This window comes from Hibiscus syriacus, unplaced genomic scaffold, assembly GCF_006381635.1.
Source record: "Hibiscus syriacus cultivar Baekdansim isolate YM2019G1 unplaced genomic scaffold, ASM638163v2 tig00110503_pilon, whole genome shotgun sequence".
Lineage (NCBI taxonomy): Eukaryota > Viridiplantae > Streptophyta > Magnoliopsida > Malvales > Malvaceae > Hibiscus > Hibiscus syriacus.
The window spans coordinates 4,679,786-4,694,180 of record NW_024062764.1 but is presented as its reverse complement, the minus strand read 5'-3'; the positions used below and the strand labels follow the sequence as shown (position 1 = coordinate 4,694,180).

The 14,395-nt window shown below is 32.7% G+C and overlaps 1 pseudogene; it reads right to left on the bottom strand.

Moving 5' to 3' along the window:
• Nucleotides 1-3,099: 3,099 nt before the first annotated feature.
• On the bottom strand, nt 3,100-3,810 carry LOC120129624 (annotated as a pseudogene).
• Between the last annotated feature and the right edge of the window lie 10,585 nt (nt 3,811-14,395).

Here is a 14,395-nt window from a genome sequence, read left to right as displayed (position 1 = left end):
ATGTATTTTGTTATAGTAAATGTAGTTGGCATGTAATTAAAGATTTGAATAAAATATGCTCTGATTGGTTTTGTAAAAATCATATGATTGTAATTATTTTAAAACATTCAGTTTTCTTGAAATGTGAATTTGAATTTTCAACTGTCTTTTAAGAGTAAACGTTTTAAAAAATCAATGTGACACCTTAGATTCGTATTCGGGTCGGGTACAGGTTGGGGTGTTACACTCACAGAAGTCTGGCCTAATCACTTTTCTCTTTTTACGTTGTGCAGCTGCTGCACTCTTTTTATTCTAAGTTTCACAAAGTTCCAGTCTTATCATCTTCAAGGTTCTTTCTCACTGCGCTACGGCGTTTGATATCGACAAAAGTCACCTCCCCAAACTTTTGGCTGATATTCTCCTTGTTGAATGAGGTAGACTTCAGAGTCATCTCCTCTGAGATCATAGCAGGATCATCTTTCCTAGTGGCCTGCTTTTTATCCCTAAGGTTGGCTGTAGCAGAACTGTGCTTGACTATCGATTTACCAATTGTATTCACCCCATGGTTATGGTTTCGATGCAGCATACCCACGACTTTATTAATTGAAGTATGCCTATTGATGTCAGCAGTGTTAGGAGAGGTTTTCTTTTCTTTTTGATGTATCTTACGAGGCAAAGCCAAGCGAGAAAACACACTACTCCTTTTCTTCCGGCAATCGGAATTCTGATACGGAGCAGGACTCACCGAAGTAACTTCATGGTAGTCCACATTTATCTGTTCATGAACATGCAGCCGCTGCTGGATCACTTTGTTCTCATATTCCGCCTTATTGTATATAGCCAACCTTTCATCATCAATTGTTTTGTTATCATTATGAAACGATTCACCACGGGGCTGGCACTCTTTAAACATAAAACCATCATCACCAAATTGTGCATCATTTTCACTCATGCAATTCAGCCTTCATCACTCACAGGAACGGAGTTAATGTGCCACGTCAGTTCTAGAAGAAGAAGAAGGAGGAGGAAGGAAGAAGGAAGAAGGAAGAAGGAAGAAGGAAATAAAGGAAGAAGAATAAGAAGACATGGGGTGTTGTTTTAACGGAGTTAACATGCCACGTCAGCAAAAACTGACGGGAGTTAACGACAAAGACCATTTTGAAAACGAACTAAAAGTTCAATGATTGTATTACAAGTTTCAAAAGTTGGGTGACCAAAATACAAACGTCCTAAAAATTCGGGAACTATTTATATACTTTACACATAAAATAATATAGAATTATTTTTATTTATTTGTTATTCAAAATCAAATTATGTATCATACACATACTCAACTTTTTAATATTTATTATTATTTAGTTGTATTTAAGTTGTTTTGTTAATAAAATAAGAAATATAATGTATTATCTCAAAAATTAATTATTTTTCTATGATTTATTTATATAATATTAAATTAATTATTTAAAATAATAAAATATACTTTTATTTTATATAACATATTTTTGAGTTTTCGTTAATTACTCGAAAACATTTTAGACGTCTCTATCTATACTTATACACATTCATTTTTTTCAATAAATTTGCCTCATTTTTCTAATACTACGACACTCACCAAAGCTTATTCCTAGCTGCCATCGAACAGCACCGACTCCTAGGCCATCAATTCCAAGTTTTTGAAACCTCCAACACCGAGGCAATCAAACCCCAATCTAAATTTCAATTGGATAGTTATATTCTACGATAATCTAATTTAATATTAAGAAATGACAGAGAATAGATACAACCGAAAATATTATAAAAATTATAATATTTTTAGTTGACATAAACTAAAATGTTAATTTTTTTAACATTTTCAGTTCAACTAAAAATATTATAGAGAATATAACATTTTCGGTTGACAATAGAAAATCTTATAATAAAAAGTTTACAACCAAAAAATATTAAAAATAAATTAACATTTTAAGTTACGCACAGTTAAAAAATAATCGTCCTTTTAGTCTCTTCAATTCCTTGGAAAGTACGAAATCATATAACACAACCCAAAACTGACAAACTTAAGCCAAATATCCTCCAACAATCTTTTGAAATGGTAGGGATATTTCATTAGTTTTAGTGTACAGCTAAAATAAATCTTTTTATTTGGTTTTATGGCTCTTTTTTCGTCTTGAGTAACTTTTATATATGTTACTACATAAAGATATGAATATAAATAAAATTTTGTATGATTGGATGCAAATTTATGAAATTATATTAAAATTTTAAAGATTTAAAATAAAAAAAATACTTAAATAATATGAGGATTTAAAATTTTTTAGGAATGCAATCACACCCGAGCATCTCTCAATTCATCACCGCATATAACCTTATTTTATTAGATTGACAAATTTGATAAAAAAAGTGTTTGATAACTAACATTGTCTAATTTTCTTTAACAATGATAACTGGATTTCAATAATAAAAACAATGAAAGGAATCAAAATTATAACGCACCAAAGCATAGAGAGAAAATTAGAGATAATAGTTATCAGAAAACTCATACAAAACAATTAAAACCAAAGATATGAAGAAAAATAAAAACTTCCCTTGAGAATGGTGATCGACATTGAAAGAACTCATTAACTTTCATAAAAACTCATTATATCTATTGAACGAGATGATTTACGAAGTGATAAACGAGTGGTGACCAAATTAAACCATTTGGCAAGATACTTCGCTACATAATTCGATTTTATAGGCCAACAACCTTTTACCAAATAGGAGATCTGACTATACATGACCATTAACAAAACCAATAAGAAAAAAATGTTGTGATGGATTTTGTACGAGCACTAAAATAACTGTAAAATTATACGGAAAATGTATTAAAAGTCATAAGAATAGTAACACAAGAATAGAGAAGAGCATGTTAAAATGAATACATATTTTTATCAAAATTAAAAAAAAAATCGAAAAAACAAGAAAATAAATTACACTAAGAAAAAAAATGTAGTTTTTTATTCATAAACAAAAAAAAAAATAGCTACACTTGATCAATTGATACTTATAGGGTAAATTTATCAGAAAAAGGGTACTTTTTCATTCATAAAACATACTCATCAAAACCCTAAACACATGATCAACCTAATGCCACTTAAACGATCCATAGTCCTCCATCTCATTCTGTTTATGAATGGAAAAAAATACCCTTATTCTGATAAATCAAAATACAGCGTTTTCTGCAACTTTTGCGACTCTTTCCATAGCTCCTCGACGTTATCATTCGCATTCATCCCCACCGGCATCTTCTTCGTCCCGTACATTGGCAACACTCACAGCTTCATCTTCTTCGAACCTCTAGTACCCGTTGCCGCTCCCATGAAGGCAGCCGCAGTCAGTGATGCCTTCCCCGAACTCGGAGACAGCGGCGGCTTCTTGATGTTCACATCCACATTGTTATGCACCGTCAGCATGTAGTCTCCTGTTGACATATGAAGGAAAGCCCTGATGTCGAAGTCGTCGACTTCGAGAGGGAACGAGGTTTCCGACGATGGGGTATCGACGTTGAGTTGCACTTCCTTCAACGGCGACAAACTTCGTCGTCGTTTATTTTCAATATCCGAAGCCGAAGCAGTGAGTAGTTGAACACGTGAGTTTTGTAGGATTTCACAGTGCTCGACGTCACTTTCGTCTTGAAGGACACGACCATTGAAGATTAGGGTTTGAGTATCTACAGGTATTCCCTTGTATTTCTGCACTTTCTCTTTGATTTCAAGAACTGTATCGAAGAAACCAACTTCAATGGAAAATGCTTTGCCTCTTTGGGTTTCGAAGATAACATCCATTTGAAAAGATCCTGAAGACTTCAATGGAGATTTTTGTCTTGTTTTTTTTTTCTTTTTAAAACCAACAAGATCCAAAGGGATTAGAGAAATTCAAGAAAAGAAATATGCAACAAGAGAAACTAGGAAGGAGTAGAATTCTCATAAAAGACGTCATTTCCCTCATATATTATAAACCATGTGGTATACTTTACGATCGTATATTTATTAGGTAAATACTTTATTTAAAATTAATAATATTTTATATATATATTAAATTTTAAAAATATATTTTTTTATCTTAACTTATCAAAAAATATTTTATTTTTATTTCAATTAAAAATATAATTTTATCTTTATCTTCATTTGAAAACATATTTTATTCTAATATTAATTCTTAAAAATATATTTTTTAAATATTTTAACTTAAAATATATTTAAATATTTTACTATTACTTGAATATAAATGTATATATTAAATTAAAAATAAATTAAGATAAAAACAAAATATATTTTTAAGTGAAGATAAAAATAATATATATATATATATATATATATATATTGATTAAAAAGATAAAATACATATTTTCACATTAAAAAATAAAATATATTTAATAAGTTAAAATAATAAAAAAAACATTTTAAAAATTTTAAAAATTAAGATATATAAAATATTATTAATTTTGAGTAAAATATATATTAAAAATATAAAAATATTATTAAATTTGAATAAAACAATTATTAAGATAAATAAAATTTAAAATATTATCAAGATATATAAAAATGGTGCATGATCCGTTTACACTATGTAAAACTAATAAGTTTTACACTAATTTATAGTCATTAGATTTGTTTTCTCGGCAAATTTGATTTTATTAATAATTTATAGATACAAACTAAAAACCTAAGTTCTGTGTCATTAAAAAATTCTCTGAATTTATTTGGAGGAAAAGAGTACACACAACTAGAAAAAAATAACTAGACAGTTCAAAATACAGACAAACACCTTCTAAAGCAAATGTCAATCAAAACGGGTAGACTTTCAACATATCGCAACTACACACACCACAAGTGCTTAAGATGACCATTAACCACCTTTCAGATTTACCAAATCACCTCTCAAAATAAGTGGCTCAACGATGAAACAATAATCCCCCAGTTAACACCAAAGCTCACACCAGCTTCTCGCAATTACTAAACACAAATGGACGTGGAGAATGTTGCTCAAGCAAAGAAGAGTCAACACCAACACAATGACTGGACATGTCCACAAGATCTTATTCTTGATAATTCTCAATACCATGAAATTTCATTTGCCTGAGCTTAAAACAAGGTGCTGCACAAAGAGATCATTTACCATGAATTTCAGTTTTCCTTAAAATTCCAGCACAGGAAACGCAAATCTTGTATCCGTAAGAATAAACGAGCTGTCGCAACCGGTTTTCGTCCGGGCACGAAATATTATACTTGGCATGGAAATTAATGTGAATAAATATTTTTGAAAATAATTTGGGAGTCGCCATCGACCTTTTGGATCAGGTAGGTCGAATACCTAAAAATTATTTTCTTTAAAAGAGTTTTAAGAAAACATCAATTAAAAAAATGAACTGATCTGCGTTTTATAACCAAAAATTCGTTCTTTTTAATAATAAAAAGGATTCGTGGTCGGTTACGTTTAGGGAAGGATTAACACCCCTACAACGCCCAAAATTGGTACTTTTTAATTATAAATTGTCTCTATTATTAAAATTTAAAAATTCAAAAATATATTTAATTTATAATCCTATTATTTCAAAATTATATAAATAATATTTATTTATTTAAAAATATCAGAAAAGAACTTCTAGGTGCCTTAAGACAGCTCTTTCCTTTGATATTGATAAATATTAATTTAAATAATATTGTTTAATTTTAAAATACCAGAATAGGACATCCAGTTGTATTAAGACTGTCCTTTTCTTCGATATTAAAAATAAATATTTAAAAATTTAATTACTATTTATTATATATATATTTATGAACACATAAAAAAAATGTTTTAAAAATATAAACAAATAAAAAAATACTACTAAAACAATATTTTAAAAGCAGTAAAATAAATGAAAACATATAAAATAAATGACTAAATTACAGTAAAATAAAATTAAAAATCTAATTCATAATTAATCAAAATTATAGGGATTAAACATGCTATTTCTTTATTTTATTTATTTAGTGACTAAAATAAAATTATCTAAAATTCAGATATTAGAATAAAATAAATTAAAAATATAAACTAGGGATTAAAATATTATTTATTAAAATTAAGGGATTAAATCTGTTATTTATCCTAAATATTATTTTAATATAAAGGACTAAAATGAATAAAATTAAAATTTAAGATCTGAATTAAAAGTATTATAAAATCGATTTAGTGACTAGAATGTAAAAATTACAAATTGGAATGGCTTCGGATGGGGTTTACCCTTTGTGAAATTACAGAAATACCCTCCCCAAAACGACGTCGTTCGGGAGAGGGTATTTATAACCTAAACCGGCTGGCCCTACGGGCCAGCTTCTCATTTCCTTTTCTCTGTTCTCTCTCTAACAGAGAGAGAACAAATTTCTCTCTGCCCTCTCTCTAGCTTCCCTCATCGGAGGGAAGCCGGTCACCGGACGGCAACCGTGTGCCGCCGTGACTGTCACCGCCGGCCACCGTATCCGGTGGCCGAAAATTTTTTATTTTTACACCGTTAAATAGATCGGAACGTCCTAAGGACGTTCCCGGTGTTCTTTTTCCTTAAAAAGCTCCTAATCGGAGCGAATCTACAAAAGTACCTTCGGTTTTTGTTGTATCCGGCGACGATTGGGGTTCTCCGATGACAGTAAGTTTCTCTTCTTTCTTTTTCTTTTCTTTCTATTCTGTTTCTTTGCTGAATGATTGTTGAGATCGTTGGTATATATTTCTCTTTTTTTTTTGTATATTGTTTCTCTGTATCTCTCTCTGTGTTCTCCTCTCTGTGTTCTTTTTTTTTTGCAGGTTCGGGTGGTGGCTTTTATAGCCACCACCGGTGTGGCCATCAGACCGGTCCGAAGAGGGGGTTTCGGTGAGTCACCGGACTACTAGTGGTGACTCACCCCTTAGCCATGGCGTGGACGGCTGGCGTTGGAGCTTCTGGAGCTTTCGTTTGGGACGTGGCAGCGGCGGAGGCGGCTGGAGCAGCAGCGGCGGCCGTGTGGCCCTAGGGTATCATACCCTAGGGTTTCCATCTGGAGGTTCTTGGACCGTTGGATCATACCAGATCCAACGGTCAGTCTGAGGCGGCTGGCTAGAGGCGGCTAAGCATGGGATTAGGGTTAGGAAACCCTAACTGAAACCCTAAATGTTTTTGGGTTTCAGTTTGGTTTGGGCCAGAAAATTGATTTGATTGGGCTTTGTAATTTATTATTTATATATGTATTAATATTATTTTAATAATAATAATAATAATAATAATGATAATAATAATATAATAATTATAATAACAATAATAATAATATTTATAATATGGGTAAAAAATTAGTATCTTCAGCTGCCCCTCTTTGCTCATTCTTGTGTTAACAAGAATAGGGCAAAGATGAAAAGATAATAAAATTTTTTATCCATTTGGCTTCACTTGATCATATTGGAGATATTGAATAAATTCTTCTCTTTCTTCAGATGAGTTCTTCTCATTATGAACTTTCTGCTGGGGATGATGCTGACCTCTTTCTTTCTGTGATAGAGTCATTCAAAAGGTTGAATAAGCTTTTGATGAGTTCTTCTCATTATGAACTTTCTCTAGAAAGGCTGATGCTAATCTATCTCCTTCTGTGATAGAATTATTGAACAAGTTCTTCTTATTATGAACTTCTTCTTCCTTCTTCATATGACGAGTTCTTCTCATTATGAACTCTACCTGGCAATGTTGATCCATCAAATAATGAATTCAAGCAAAAGGTTGAACAAGTTCTTCTCATTATGAACTTCTTCTTCCTTCTTCAGATGACGAGTTCTTCTCATTATGAACTCTACCTGGCAATGTTAATCCATCAAATGATTAATTCAAGCAAAAGATTGAATAAGTTCTTCTCATTATGAACTTCTTCTTCCTTCTTCAGATGAGTTCTTCTTATTATGAACTTTCTCTGGAAAAGATAATCCATCAATTTGATGAATTCAGGTAAAAGGTTGAACAAATTCTTCTCATTATGAACTTCTTCTTCCTTCTTCAGATGAGTTCTTCTCATTATGAACCTTCTCTGGAAAAGATAATCCATCAATTTGATGAATTCAGGTAAAAGGTTGAACAAATTCTTCTCATTATGAACTTCTTCTTCCTTCTTCAGATGAGTTCTTCTCATTATGAACCTTTTCTGGAAAAGCTAATCTATCAAATGATAGATTTGAATCTTTGCTAAAATCTTTGAAATTCCTGTTAAAAAATCAACAAGAATAAAAATGAATGAAAATGCATCTATTTTTGAAAATGCCTAAATATGATGCATGAATGTTAAATTGTTTGATTTTAGATCGGTGAATTGAGTATTTCTTCAATTATAAAACCCAATAGATTTTTCTTCTTCAAATCAGAGAATCTATCATCTTTGACAAATGTAGATATAATGTCACAAAATCTCTTGAGAATAAAACTCAATAGTATAGGCTCTTGAAAAGCTTGCATTCAGGCAACATGTTGATTCTGATAACAACTCATCTGATTATGAAGTGACCTTTCAAGATGATTTCACAGATATCGATAGTTCTTCTAATACCAAGAAATCTTAAATTCTGATTCTGATGAGGAGAATAAACTGTTATACTTGACAAAAATGGGATTCTCAGAGGCTGAAACTTCAATAGCCCTGTAGAAATGTGGTCCAGATTCATCAATTGCAAAATTGATAGATTTTATATGTGTTGCTCAAATGACTAAAGATGCTGATGCACTTCTTCCGGTAAAAGATGGGAAGCCATTATGTAATGATCCTAATTACAAGCAAAGGCGAAACTTGTGCTATGTTTTTTGGGAAAGGAATAAGCAAAAGAAGCTTGAAAAGAAACTTCTTAATGAAGACGATCATGCAGTTCAATCTTTTAATTCCAATGATTGGTTCTGTAGTTCTTACCAAACCAGATCAGATAATTTAAAGAACACTTCAAAAATATGCTATTGAGTCTCCTTATTTCTACTATGAGCAAATTCATCTTCCAAATTTAATGATTGGTTCTGCCAAACCAGATCAGATAACTCAAAGAACACTTCCAGAAGATGCTATTAGCAAATTCATCTTCCAAATTCAATGATTGGTTCTGCTAAACCAGATCAGATAACTCAAAGAACACTTCCAGAAGATGCTATGAGCACATTCATCTTCCAAATTCAATGATTGGTTCTGCTAAACCAGATCAGATAACTCAAAGAACACTTCCAGAAGATGCTATGAGCACATTCATCTTCTAAATTCAATGATTGGTTCTGCTAAACCAGATCAGATAACTCAAAGAACACTTCCAGAAGATGCTATTAGCAAATTCATCTTCCAAATTCAATGATTGGTTATGCTAAACCAGATCAGATAACTCAAAGAACACTTCCAGAAGATGCTATTAGCAAATTCATCTTCCAAATTCAATGATTGGTTCTGCCAAACCAGATCAGATAACTTAAAGAACACTTCAAAAAGATGCTATGAGCCCATTACACTTATTCCAGTTAAGGTTTGGACTGGGATATCACAGTAGTTATTAGATGTAGAGCCAGAATTTATAGATTCGAAGCATTTCCATGCTACTACACTAAAAAGGGCTATATTCATAATTCTGCCAATTAAGAACAGATTTTCTCTTATTCTGCTTCCTCCATGTGCTGATGCTTTTCCATTGACAAAGAAATGATGGCCTTCCTAGGATCCAAGAACAAAGTTGAACTGTTTATAAACATGTACAGGAAGTGCCAAATTGACAGAAAGGATCTGTAAGGTTCTTGAAGCCTATGACAATGAGCCACCTTCGAGTGTCCAGAAGTATGTTCTTAATGAGTGCTGAAAATGGAATCTAGTATAGGTTGGCAGGAATAAAGTTGCTCCACTTGAACCTGATGAGGTGGAAATACTTCTAGGTTTCCTTAAAAACCATACATAAGGATCTGTATAAAGATATGTTTCCCAGTGATATCAATGTCTTGTTTCTTTTTGTTGGAATCAGTGCTGCAAAGATCGCCTTCTACTGTCTTAGTATATCTTTGAAAACAGAGGTGCAAAAACTGAATAGTGATCGGTTAGAGCAATTGATGAGTAGATTTGGCGGATTCGACCTTGTTGTCGGTAGCATCCCGTGTAACAATCTTAATGTTCATGGCTTTAAGATGGTGATGATTTGCTTACTTTGTATTCCATGTATTTAAAAGGTATTAACATAAAGTGATATTCAGAAATCTTTAAATTATTTCAAAATTATGTTAATTCAATATAAAAGAATAAATTGAATTTTCAAAAATAAATTGAATCTCAAATAAATTGAACTTGAAATAAATAGAATTGTATTCAAAGTTATGGCAAGCATAAGAATGATAAAAATTCAAATGTCTCAACAAATTATAAGCATAAGTATTTCGAAATTAATCAAGTTGACACAACTTAGAGAAATGATGTAAGCTTTTGTCTGGAAGATCTCAAACGTTGTCGAAATGCTTGTAGATGTGAAGTTTCTTCCAAACTGTCAAAATCTTAAGAGAGTTCAATTGCCAGATGCCTAATATCAACCTGCATTTGAGCCGCCTTTTCAGGTTTTCAACTCAAATCCTTCCTTTGGTTACAAGATGCCCTTTGCGGGTTTTCACCTTGACCCCCCTTTTTCTTTTTTTTTTTTTTTTTTTTTTTTTTTTTTTTTTTCTTTTTTTTTTTCTTCAAGCATAATATTTCTTGACAGAATCCGAATTTATTGGATTTTTCAGAATTTTTCCATCCATTTCTGTTAAGATCAATGCTCCTCCGGAAAAGGCCTTTTTTACAACGTATGGCCCTTCCCAATTAGGCATCCATTTCCCACGAAAATCTTTATGTATAGGCAAGATCTTTTTTAGTACTAGATCACCCTCTTGGAATTCTCTTGGATGTACTTTTTTGTCATGAGACTTTATCATCCGTTTTTGATACATCTGTCCATGGCAAATAGCTTTCAATCTTTTCTCCTCAATAAGGTTCAATTGATCAAATCTAGCTTGGATCCATTCAGATTCATCCAATTTTATTTCTCTCAATATTCGAAGCGATGGAATCTCAACTTCAATTGGTAAGACTGCTTCCATCCCGTAGACTAAAGAAAAAGGCGTTGCCCCGGTAGATGTTCGAACAGTAGTTCGGTATGCATATAGAGCAAAAGGTAACTTCTCGTGCCAATCTTTGTAAGTTTCAGTTGTCTTTGTAATGATTCTCTTGATGTTCTTATTTGCTGCTTCAACTGCCCCATTCATCTTTGGACGATATGCCACTGAGTTTGCATGTTTGATCTTAAACTGTGCACAAAGTTCGGTCATCATTTTGTTGTTCAGGTTCAGAGCATTATCTGTAATAATCCTTTCTGGTAGACCATACCGGCAAACTATCTCTTTCTTTATGAATTTGCAGACTGTGGACCTCTTAATAATGGTATATGAAGCAGCTTTAACCCATTTGGTAAAATAATCAATTGCCACAAGGATGAAACAATGTCCATTCGATGCTTTTGGTGTGATTGCACCAATGACATCTATTCCCCACATAGAAAATGGCCATGGTGCTGTCATTACATGTAAAGGAGATGGGGGTACATGAATCTTGTCTGCATATATCTGGCATTTATGACATTTCCTTGCATAATCAATGCAATCTGTGTACATAGTAGCCCAATAGTATCCATATCTCATTATTTTTCTGGCCATGGAAAGACCATTTGCATGTGTTCCACATATTCCACTGTGTACTTCTTCAATGACGTTTCGAGCTTCGCTGGTATTTAAACATCTCAATAGCATTTGATCATTGCTTCTTCTATACATAATCTCGCCATCAAGAAAATATCCAGCAGCCATTCTTCTCAAGGTTCTTTTTATCAATTTCCGATGCATTTGGTGGATAACTTTGATTTTTGATATATTGCAAGATATCATGATACCATGGTTTACCATCTACCTCTTCTTCCACACTATAACAATGTGCAGGAATTTCATAAACTTGCATTTTGATTGGCATCATATCAACTTTCTTAGTTGCCTGAAACATAGCAGCTAATGTAGCCAAAGCATCTGCCATTTGATTTTCTTCTCGAGGGAGATAATTGAATGTAACTCTCTCAAATTCTTTCACTAATTCGAGGGTAAAATTTCGGTATTCCAACAATTTGGGATCTTTTGTTTCCCATTCTCCTCGCAATTGATACACCACCAAAGATGAATCTCCATATATCTTGAGACATTTGATTTTTCTTTCTATAGCTGCTTTCAATCCCATGACACAAGCTTCATATTCCGCCATATTATTGGTGCAAAAGAACTCCAGTCTACTTGTAAAGGGATAATAAACATTTTCGGGAGAAATTAACACTGCCCCGATTCCTCGTCCCAAAGCATTGGATGCTCCGTCAAAGTAAAGCTTCCAAGTTGCAAATTCATCATTTGTTCTGACTTCTTCATTCATGGATATACACAACAAATCTTCATCGGGAAAATTGAAGTTCAAAGGCTGATAATCATTTAATACACGACTGGCCAGAAAATCAGCTATGACACTTCCTTTTATTGCTTTTTGGTTGACATATACAATATCAAACTCAGATAATAACATATGCCATCTAGCCATTCTGCCTGTCAAAGCTGGTGATTCCATTAAGAATTTCAAAGGATCAAGTTTGGATATCAACCAAGTAGTATGGTATAACATATATTGTCTGAGTCTTCGAGTAGTCCACACCAAAGCACAACATAATTTATGTATTGGTGGGTATCGAATTTCACAATCGGTAAATTTCTTGCTCAGATAATAAATAGCTTTTTCTTTTCTTCCAGATTCATCATGCTGTCCTAGTACACATCCCATCGAATTTTCGAAGAAGGTCAAGTAGAGAATTAATGGTCTATCAGGCATTGGTGATACTAAAATTGGGGCACTGGATAAATATTTCTTAATAATATCCAAAGTTTCTTGACATTCTTCATTCCAGACTTCAGGATTGTTCTTTCGAAGTAATTTGAACACTGGATCACATTTGTCAGTTAATTGAGAAATAAACCGAGATATATAATTTAATCTTCCCAAAAAGCCTCGAACTTCTTTTTGTATTGGGTGGTGGAAGATCTTGAATTGCTTTTACTTTATCTGGATCAATCTCAATTCCTTTTTTGCTAACCACAAATCCCAAAAGTTTCCCGAAAGTTACCCCAAAAGTGCATTTTGCGGGGTTGAGTTTTAATTGATACTTCCTCAATCTCTGGAAAAGCTTTCTCAGATTTTGAATATGTTCTTCTTCAGTTCGGGATTTGGCAATCATGTCATCTACGTATACTTCAATCTCTTTGTGCATCATGTCATGAAACAAAGTTACCATGGCTCTTTGATACGTTGCCCCTGCATTTTCAATCCAAATGGCATTACTTTATAACAGAATGTGCCCCACATGGTTACAAATGTTGTTTTTTCCATGTCTTCAGGATTCATTTTTATCTGATTATATCCTGAAAAGCCATCCATAAATGAAAACCATGCGTGCCCTGCAGTATTGTCCACCAATGTGTCTATGTGGGGTAATGGAAAGCTATCTTTCGGACTAGCTTTGTTGAGATCTCTGTAATCCACACACATTCGAACTTTTCCATTTTTCTTTGGTACGGGAACAATGTTGGCTACCCATTCTGGGTACTTAGATGCCTGTAGGAAATCTGCATTGATCTGTTTCATCACTTCTTCTTTGATTTGCAACAACATTTCTGGCCTCATTCGTCTGAGCTTTTGTTGGACCGGTTTATATTCTGGATTGATTGGAAGCTTGTGTATCACTATATCTGTGCTTAAACCAGGCATATCTTGATAAGACCAGGCAAAGATATCTTTGAACTCTTGAAGGAGATTTATCAATTCTTGTTTTATCTGGATTGTCAGAGTAGTACCAATTTTCACCCCTTTTATTTCTTCATCTGTTCCCAAATTCACAGTCTCAACCTCTTCTTTGTGGGGTAGAATTTGTTTGTCTTCTTTTTCTACCAATCTTAATAGTTCAGTAGGAACATCACATTCCAGTTCATCCTCACACCCATTGATTTCTTCCAGGCATATATGCTGCTCTAAATTTATCACTGGATTAAATTTAGGAATAAACATGCTATTAACACTGTGACACCTGCAAATTTAAGTCGGACATATTTCCGAAAGAATATAGTAAATTTATGAAATAAATAAATGTAAAAATGTAAGAAAATGTAAAGAATGATTGCCATATGAAAATTTTAAAGAACATTCCTTATATTTAACATAATTTCTTTTACAAGATAACAAAAAGTTTTCATATTTTTGAGCTAAACATAAAGATTAGTTCTGAATATTACTCTGCGTTAATATTAAAAACTATAGGAAGATCTTCAGTGGTCCAA